Source organism: Cervus elaphus, chromosome 14 (genome assembly GCF_910594005.1).
Source record: "Cervus elaphus chromosome 14, mCerEla1.1, whole genome shotgun sequence".
NCBI classification, from domain to species: Eukaryota; Metazoa; Chordata; class Mammalia; order Artiodactyla; family Cervidae; genus Cervus; species Cervus elaphus.
In genome coordinates, this window is record NC_057828.1 from 52,215,728 (window position 1) to 52,224,778 (window position 9,051).

The 9,051-nt window shown below is 56.8% G+C and overlaps 1 long non-coding RNA gene across 1 annotated transcript; it reads right to left on the reverse strand.

Moving 5' to 3' along the window:
- Positions 1-1,985: 1,985 nt before the first annotated feature.
- Positions 1,986-8,793, reverse strand: LOC122708038. The gene is made up of 3 exons (XR_006344990.1): positions 8,664-8,793; positions 7,971-8,321; positions 1,986-2,228 (listed from the first exon to the last, which is right to left on the reverse strand). It is a non-coding gene; the product is annotated as an uncharacterized LOC122708038 (long non-coding RNA).
- Between the last annotated feature and the right edge of the window lie 258 nt (positions 8,794-9,051).

The window sequence follows — 9,051 nt, forward strand, 5'->3', positions numbered from 1 at the left end:
GGGCTCCCCACTGTGTCCACCCCCACCTGTCTCTGGAAAAGGACTGGGCTGGACAGTTTTGCTCCACTTAGCTGAAAGGGAGATGGGGCTCAGAAAGGGACAAGCCTCGCCCAGACTCTCCCCCGCAACCCTGGCCAACTGTGCTCAGATCTGAACCCCGATCTTCCTGTCCAGTGGGTCTTGGGGCTGTCCCCACCCAGGCTTCTCAGCTCCTCGGCAGTCCTTAGATGGACAGGGAGCTGGCCTGGGGACAGGGACCTCTGGGCTGCAGGAGGAGGGTGTGAGGAGCCCCGCTTCCCACAGAGCAGGACACTGGGAGGGCAGGACTCCACGGGAAGGTCACATCCCCAGGCTGCAGGCACATGGGTCAGCCATTTTTGCCCAGCTCTCCCCGGGCAGGAGTTCTGCTGGTAGAACTGGCTAGCAGCCACCACATGTTCATGGTCACCACCTACTTCCATTTCCAGGGGAGCCTGAGGAGGAGAACCTGGGATACGGCAGGGTTTCAGTCATGAGGGTGAGGCAGGGATTGACCACCTTCCTGTTCCACAAGGCTTCCCAGAGCTCAGAGGCAGAGCTGGCCCCCAGACCGGCCTCCAGCCCCATGGACTCCAGGGGTTGGAGGCAGCGTGGAGGGCATTCGACCCAGCAGCTTGGGAGCCCCTGTGAGACGCCCACCAACACAGCTCTCATCCCCCTGGGAGGGTACATCAGATTGGGCTCCTGCCCCACTATTTACACAGACACTGTCTCCCTGCTGCCTGCAGGCACCTGGGGGTTTCCAGTGAAGGTTGCGCCCCCCTGAAGCCTTGGCTCAGCCATGATGGACGCTGAGGAGTGCTTTAGAACATTCTGGAACCCCAATAGTACAGCAGGGGTCTATGGCCTGGTCTGGGGCGCTAGCACCTCCTCTGCTCCCTCCCACACCCTCACTGTCCTCCCATCTCCTGGGGTACTCCTCCAGATGGGACTACCCCAACATCTTGAATCCCCCCCACATCTGATACATCCTCAGAGATCGTTTCATTCACCCTGCCCATGCTGGGCAGGTAGAGAAACTGAGGCACAGCAAGGAGCAGGACTTACCTGTTGAGGCCTGCCCCCAAGGCCACAGAAGCAGAGCCCAGAACCAAGGTCACCTCTGAAACTGACTGAGCCCCTTTGTAACTGTTGCCAAAAGCCCCTGATGATCACTAAGGAGCTTCCTGACTCCCCATTAGGCAAAGATCCACTCCAGTAAGCACCCTATAGCTCCCTAACCAATCACCTAATGCCAACCATCCAGCAGGAATTTTGTTATAACAATTGGCTATTAACCCACAAAAACTGTCCATTTTCCCTGGTTTGTCAGGAGGTCGGCCCACTGCGCTTGCAGTGCCCACATTATCTCTGCTCTTTGTTCTTAATAAACTCACTCCCTTCTGAAATGCTCTGTGTCTGGAAATGTTTTTCCAACTTGCTCTTGGACTGCTCCGACATTACCCACACGAATCAGTGAGTCAAAGCCTGAATGGGGAGCCGCACTGCTGGCTGGACCATCCTCCCCCTGCCCCACCCCCTCACCACTACACACCAGCATTGGGTTGCAAGGCCTTGGATGGCCTCCTGGGGCTCATAGTCTAGTGAGGAAGCCAAGTCTAAAAGTCAAAGTAAGGTTTTTGTGGTGGTCTAGTGGTTAAAAGTCCATTGCCAAAGCAGGGGACACGGGTTTAATCCCTGGTCAGGAAAGATCCCACGCGCCGTGGAGCAACTAACCCCAGGTGTCACAACTATTGAGCCTGAGCTCTAGAGCCCACGAGCTACAACTACTGAGCCCGAGCACCTAGAGCCCATGCTCCAAAACAAGAGAAACCACTTCAATGGAAAGCCCTCACACAGCAAGTAGAGCAGCCCCCACTCACTGCAACTAGACAAATACGGTGCACAGCAACAAAGACCCAGGACAGCCAAAAATATAAGTAAATCTTTTTTAAAAAATAAAATGTTTTAAAAAGCCAAAGTAGCTTCATGTGCTGAAGGCTCACTTCTGGGCAGCAGATGCCAGGCAGGGCTCTGAAGGATGAATAGGAGCCCCGGGAGTCCAGGGGACAAGGTGAGAAAGGTGTATAGTGAGGAAGGATGTGTGCTGAGCAGTGTGACCGGGTCCACTCTTGGTGAGATCTGGAGGGGGTGGTGACACTGCTGGCCATGGCCCAACCTGTAGAGGGGCTGGAGCAAAGGCAAATCACCTGCAGGGAAAAAATACATCGCATACATTAATATCTTGGAGCCAAAAGATATAACTGTTACAGGGTCTGCGCTTAGTCGTTCAGTCATGTCTGACTCTTTGCGACCCCAAGGACTGTAGCCCTTCAGGCTCCTCTGTCCATGGGGATTCTCCAGGTAAGAATACTAGAGTGGGTTGTCATGCCCTCCTCCAGGGGATCTTCCCAACCCAGAGATCAAACCCAGGTCTCCCGAATTGCAGGCGGATTCTTTACCATCTGGGCCACCAGGGAACTGTTACAGTAAGACAATCCAATTTGCAGAGATTCGAACAATCCGTCAAACCCAAGAAGATGAATAGAGAGCACCGGCAAAGCAGTGCAACATCATGAGTCAACAGGGAAATGCAAAGTGAAACCAACGGAACAGCCAAGATTAACGTCTGACCAAATGCTGACAAGCACACAGAGCCATTGGGAATCTCATCACTCCCAGGGACGAGTGGAACATGGAACGGCCACTGTGGACCACGGATTGGCAAGTTGTTAGGAACTTACAGACACACCTAACACAGGACCGGGCAATTCCCCTCCTGGGTAAATAGGGAAGAGAAGTGAGAAGACGTGTCCACACCAGAGGGCTTCCCAGGTGGTTCCTAGTGGTAAAGAACCCGTCTGCCGATGCAGGAGACCTGAGACGCTTGTTCGATCCCTGGGTCGGGAAGATCCCGTGGAGGAGGAAATGGCAACCCACTCCAGTATTCTTGCCTGGAGGATCCCATGGACAGAGGAGGCTGGAGGGCGACATACAGTCCATAGGGTGACAGAGTCAGACACGACTGAAGCGACCTAGCCTGCACACAAGTCCACATCAGAACTTGTTTACAGAAGTTCAGAGCAGCTTTCCCAGTAACAACCAAGAGCAGCACACCATCCAGATAGATGAGTAGACACATAAAACGTGGCATATTCGTACAATGGGACCCTACTCAGCAATAAGACAATGAGTCTTGGTGCACACAGCATCAGAGGAACCCTGCAGTCACTATGCTGAGTGAAGAGCCAGGCTGCATGTCTGCACTGATATGAAATCTGGGAGCAGGCAGACGTCACCATGAGTGACAGAGATCAGGGATGCTTGAATGGGGCCGGGGCCTGCCTGGAAGGGGGCAGGGCTAGTGGTGAGGGCTGCCATGGCAATGTACCTGAGTCTGGAGGGCTTAAACAAGAAAAACTCATTTTTCACTGGTCTGGAGGCTGGAAGTCTGAGATCAAGGTGTCCAGGGTTGGCCTGAGGCCTCCCTCCTTGGCTTGCAGATGGCTGCCTTCTTGCCATGTCTTCACCCACATCCCCCATGTCTCTCTTCTTAGGAGCACACCAGTCCCCTGGGACCAGCGCCCCTCCCTCCTACCCACCTCCTGAGAGTAGATGGGACTCAGGGCAAACAGTCTTGGAGCAGAATGCAATTCCCAAGGGTCACAAACTTTCCCCCTCGTTCAGTGTTGTCTGTGTCCCCAGCACCTGGCACCAAGCAGAGACTCAGAACAAACCTGATGGGCAACAGTGAGGTCGAGGAGAGCCGCTTGTCCACCTCACTGCTCTCCTAGTGAACAGAACAACAGCACAGCACAGCCAATGCCCACAAAGACACGCCAACCAGGTCAGACTGCAGACGGTCACAACTGCAACACCAACCAGATCTGACCACAGACGGAACACAATCGCAGTCAGGCCACATAGGTGACCCTGCTGATGCAGTGACTGCTGCTCCTTCCTTCCTCAGCCTCAGTTCCAGCCTCACTCCACCCGCTCAGCGGGATGTACTGAGATGCTCCATCATCGACTTACTGTGTCCCTGACAGTGAGACCTATCAGAGCCTCTGGGGCTCCCAGGCACGGAAGACTTCCTGTGTCCACCATTTCTTGTTTGTAAGGAAAAGATTCGAGCTTCCATAACCTTCCCTGACTTCCAAAGAGCAGATTCAGACAGTTGCTAATCAGGGAAGGAAGGGGACAATGGAGGAGAGCAACTGAGGCCAAATTAAAGGAGTACAGGCCCTGCCCGCACCCTGATCCTTATTAGCAATCCCACCCCTGAACCACTGCTGTAAAACTCCTCACCAAATCCCCCTGTGTGGGGACACCGTTTTTCAGGGAAGGCACCCACCATGGGCCCATTTGCCTGATAAAGCTTCTGGATCTGGGGATGGGGGATGGAGGGATAGGAGTGTGGGGGGAGGGGGAAGGGCTGCCACAGACAACCTCCACTTTCTCCTCTATCCTCTTCTGCAGGCTGTGAGTTTTCGGAACTGCATTTTCACTTTTACAAGAAAAAAGCTGATGAGGATATGGATTAACATTCACTGCTGGTCAAGGCCAGGTGACCAGGACAGCCCTGGGGGCCCCATACTGTCCCCAGAAGGAAGTCTTGCCAGGTATTCCTTGCCTGCTGCACCACCCACTTCCTACCCTCCACAATGGGCCCCCACTCCTCAGCCCTGGACTGTGGGATTCAGAAATGAATCAGGCCTAGTCCTGCCCCCAGGGGCCATGTCCAGCACTCTGCTCACTCACGTGGCACAGCAGAGTTAGTCACCTTTGTCACCAAAAGGTGGAAGACACCTGGGAATCCAGCCACAGAGGAATGGCACCCCCACACAAGGGAGGGTTATTCATCCAGAAGAAGGGATAAAGCTCCGGCACCTGCCACAGTGCGGATGAACCTTGAGGACATGATGCTACGTGACAAGCTGACGTCAAGGGACAAGCACCGAATGACTCCAGTCACGTGAGCGTCTAGAGCAGCCAAGTCCACAGAGATAGCAGGTGAAGAGGGGGAAGGGGAATGAGTGCTTAATGGGGACAGAGTTTCTATGGAGATGATGAAAAAGTTCTGGAGACGGATAGTGCGGATGGCTGAACAGCAATATTTATATCCTTAAGGTCGCAGAATTACACACTTAGAAATGGCTAAGGTGGTAACTTGTCGTATGTATGTATGTTTTATCACAATCTGAAATTAATGATTCAATAACGTTTTGTTTGCAAAGAAAGCAGGAGTGATCCTCGCACAGTTTTAGAATGTTCTATATCTGGACCCAATCGGCACCCCCAATCTGATCCCTGTACTATAGTTGGTCTCCCCACCCCCCGACTGTGCCATGCAGCATGCGAGACCAGGGATCAAACCCACGCCCCCTCACCCCTGCAACAAAAGCATGGATTCTTAACCACGGCCAGCCACGGAAGTCCCCCTGCACTATAGTTTTGTGAGGTATTACTGATGGTGAAGGGTGCATGAGCTCCTTCTGTGTTGTTCTGTACATTTCCTTGTGAATTATCTCCACACAAAACATTCAACTAAAAGAATATAAATAAAAGGAAGCATGTGAACTAAAGGTCTGCAGCTACACACAGGAAGAGTTGGCCAACAGGTAGCCAGGCTCCTGGGCCATGGACCCTGCACCTTGAGATGCCACCCCAGGGTGTTGCTCCAGCTTCCTTCCTTGGCCAGAAAAAGGAACCACTGCCTCCAGGAGGTGACGCTGGTGGGTGGGGCCCCAGGGCCTGGGAGCTGGTGTTGTCCACCTTCAAGAGCTATGGTTTCCTTTTTAAATGTGAACCATGATCATGTCCTTCCCCCGAACTGTTATCAGGACATTTAAAAGATGCTCACCCCGGCCTGTCTCCTTTGTTTCAACGTGGTCACAGGCTTCATTTCACAAAGAAAACCTGGGACATGAGGGGAATGTTGTGTGGCCACAGCCTGGTGAGAGGCTCCCCACCCTCAACTCATGCGTTCTTGCCCTTTTGAGCAGCACTTGTGAGGCAGCCCTGAGTCTCCACCGCCTGTGACATGGACATGGTCAACCTATCCCCCACATTCTGCTGCTGAGATATCTGACACATGACAGATTGGCTCCCTGGATTCGCCAGCCAGCCACGCTAACCAACTGCCCAATTGACCCGGAAGCAGAGGACCGTGTCCACGGCCCCATTCCCGCCCCTGGGCCAAGGTACCCAGATAGGCTGGCGGGAAGGGGGACCCTCCAGGGCCCAGGGACCAGGCGGTCACCCGCTGCACAGCTGAGGGTCTCTGCCCGCCTTTGATAGGGAAACTGGAGGGCTCTGAGCCAGTGGGCCTTACACTGAGTCCAGGCTCCTCAGGCCTCCAGGAAGCCAAGCTCTGTGTAACCCACATTTATTAAACACCTACTGGATGCTGGGGAATGGGGCAGAGGGATGGCCCATTGGTGGCTGCCCCCTCCCCCAGAGGAGTGACCTGCTGGTAGGGGGAGTAACTGGAGCCCTGAGTGTGGAGCAGGGGGCTCAGAGGAGGAAACCTTCATAGGGGTGGGGGATGGCTCACAACCCCACCATCTGGAGCCACTCCAGGCACAGAGGCAGTGGCGCCATCCACAAGGCTGCTGCCCGCTGCTGTGGTCACCACCTCTGCCCGCTGAACACCTTCTCTGACTCCTGCTTGCTCTCCGCATAATCCCACCCCTTTTCCAGAGCTTGACTGAAGTCCCACCCAGGCGGGGGCGGCCCCTGGCTGTCTGTCTGCACCTGCCCTGGGGCAGGCTTGGGCCCAGGGACCCTCCACCTCCACCTCTACTGAGAAGCGAGGGAACTCGGAGCCCCTTCCCTTCTGGAAGCCGCCAGGCGGCAGGACCAGGCCAGGAGACACCAGGGGGCAGCAAACCCCAGATCTGTGCCCCGGTCTTTCCTGAATGGACTTTAGTCAAGGAGCACGGAGGGGCGGGCGGGGGAAGGAGCCTGGGGCCACACTCCCTTTAAGATTGTGACCCCCCGCCCCCTCCCATCCCGGTTCAGTGCAGGACACAGGCTGGGCCCAGGACCCGTGACTTCTCAGCCTTGCCACCAAGGGAGGAGGGGGCTCTAATCGTGGGGAACAGATGGGGGCAGGATTGAGGGGTCCACGAAGAGGTACCTGGGGGAGCCCCAGTCCTTGCTCTGCTCAGTAACGTTGGGCAGCCACCGCAGGGGCAGAAAGGGAGGGAGGGAGGTTAGGGCCAGCCCACCCCCACCCAATTCCCAGTGTGTCCTTATCAGGGTCCCTGGGTCAGCTGGGTCACACTAGGAATGCTCTGCCGTGAACTGGGGACAATGTCGCCCTGGCTCAGAACCCACATCGTGGGCACCATAGGGAGCTCACAGAGACAGGAGGCTCCCCCTAGGAGGCCTGGCTCACAGCAGCCCCAGAAGACAGAGGGTCTTCTCTGTCCTTAAAGGCTGAGGGAGTGGACTGGGCAATGACCACGGTTCCAGGGAAGAGGTCAGCAGAGCAGGGATCCAGCCCAGGACACCCTGGCACAATGCCCCACCCCTGGAGGCCCAGACCCCTCCCCATGCCCTAGGCAGGGACCCCGAATCTCAGGGGTGGTGGTCCCCTTGAGGGTGGGGCAGAGACTCAGGTGGAGTCTGCAGACCAGGACCTTTATTCAAGCTCCACGTGGTCCAGTGCTGAGACACACATGGTATGAACCCTGCGCCTCTGCAATGCATACCCCTGTATGCCACGGAGATGGCATGTGCCCCTTAGCCCACTGATGTCCAGCAGGTGGGCACACCCTTCAAGGGCACAGCACACCACCACCTCACTCCCTCTCTAACATAAAGCATCCAGTCCTCTCCCAGCCTGAAAGAAGGAGAGGTGGAGCTGCAGGGCCCCGCTGGGATGACCAGGCACACCCGCCCCGGCCCCACCCCACTCCCTGCCGTGGACAAACTTGGTCATTTACCGCTTTTGTAATATACAAAACCCTTGTCCCCAGGACTCCTCTTCAAGGTGAAGGCCTGGGCACAGCCCACAGTGGACAGTGGCAGGTCGGGCTGCTCAGCCTTGGCGGGAAAAGGGGGGGATCCACATTGCCTTCATCGGGAGGAGCACTGCACCTGGCCGTCACGGCTAAGCCCCGACCTGGGCCTCATCCGCACCCTAGTGGGAGGGGAGTGCGTTCGCGTGCGGTTCTGGGGCGGCGGGGGTGGCGGTTCTTCCGCAAGTCTCTCTTCAGCTCCTCCTAGGTCTCCATCCTCACTTGGTGCAGGGAGAGGTCCGGAAGGCTTCTCGGAGGCCGCAGGTCACGCTTTCCCTGGATCCATCCGCAGTGTGAACAGTGTCAGGGAGAGTGAACCCAGCTGGGGACTGCGCGGGGGGAGCGAGGGCTATCTGGGGCCCGACCTCCGGGTTTGGGTGACACCCCTCCTCGACCCTCGCCAGGACGGACGCAAAGCGCACCAGGGATGGTACCACCGCCATCTCCAGCACGTCCCTTCCCCGGCTCCGACCTGACAGCGCCGGGCAAACTGCTCGAACAGGAGGGAGAACAGAGCGGTAGCGCGAGGCGTCCGCTGGACCCTGCAGGAACCCCCAGGGACGCCCTGCGCTGCAGTCTCACCAGACCCGGATCAGGGTTCACTCTGGGGGTACTCACGGGGTCACGCCAAGGGCTGGGGCGCCTGGTGCAGGAGGGCGGCAGGAAGGCGGTAGTGGCGGTGCTTTTATGGGACCGGGTTGGGACGAGGGTAGGGGCCCCAAGGGCAGGCACGCTTCCCCACCTCCCCATGCTCACTCAGCAGCCAATCGGAGGCCAGAGCTGGACGAAGCTCGGAAGCCAGAGGCCGCTGGCTGGGATAAGGAAGTGCCTCCGCCCCCAGCAGGTGGGGGTGTGGGCGGGGCGCTGGGGGACACGTGGGCCCAAGCTGGATATCTCTGCTCCTGATACCAGTCCTCAAAGCCCCATGGCCCGGCCCCCAGCGGCAGCAGCCTTGCAGGACTCAGGACCAGGCAAAGTGTCCCTCCCTGGGGTCTTGGAATATGGA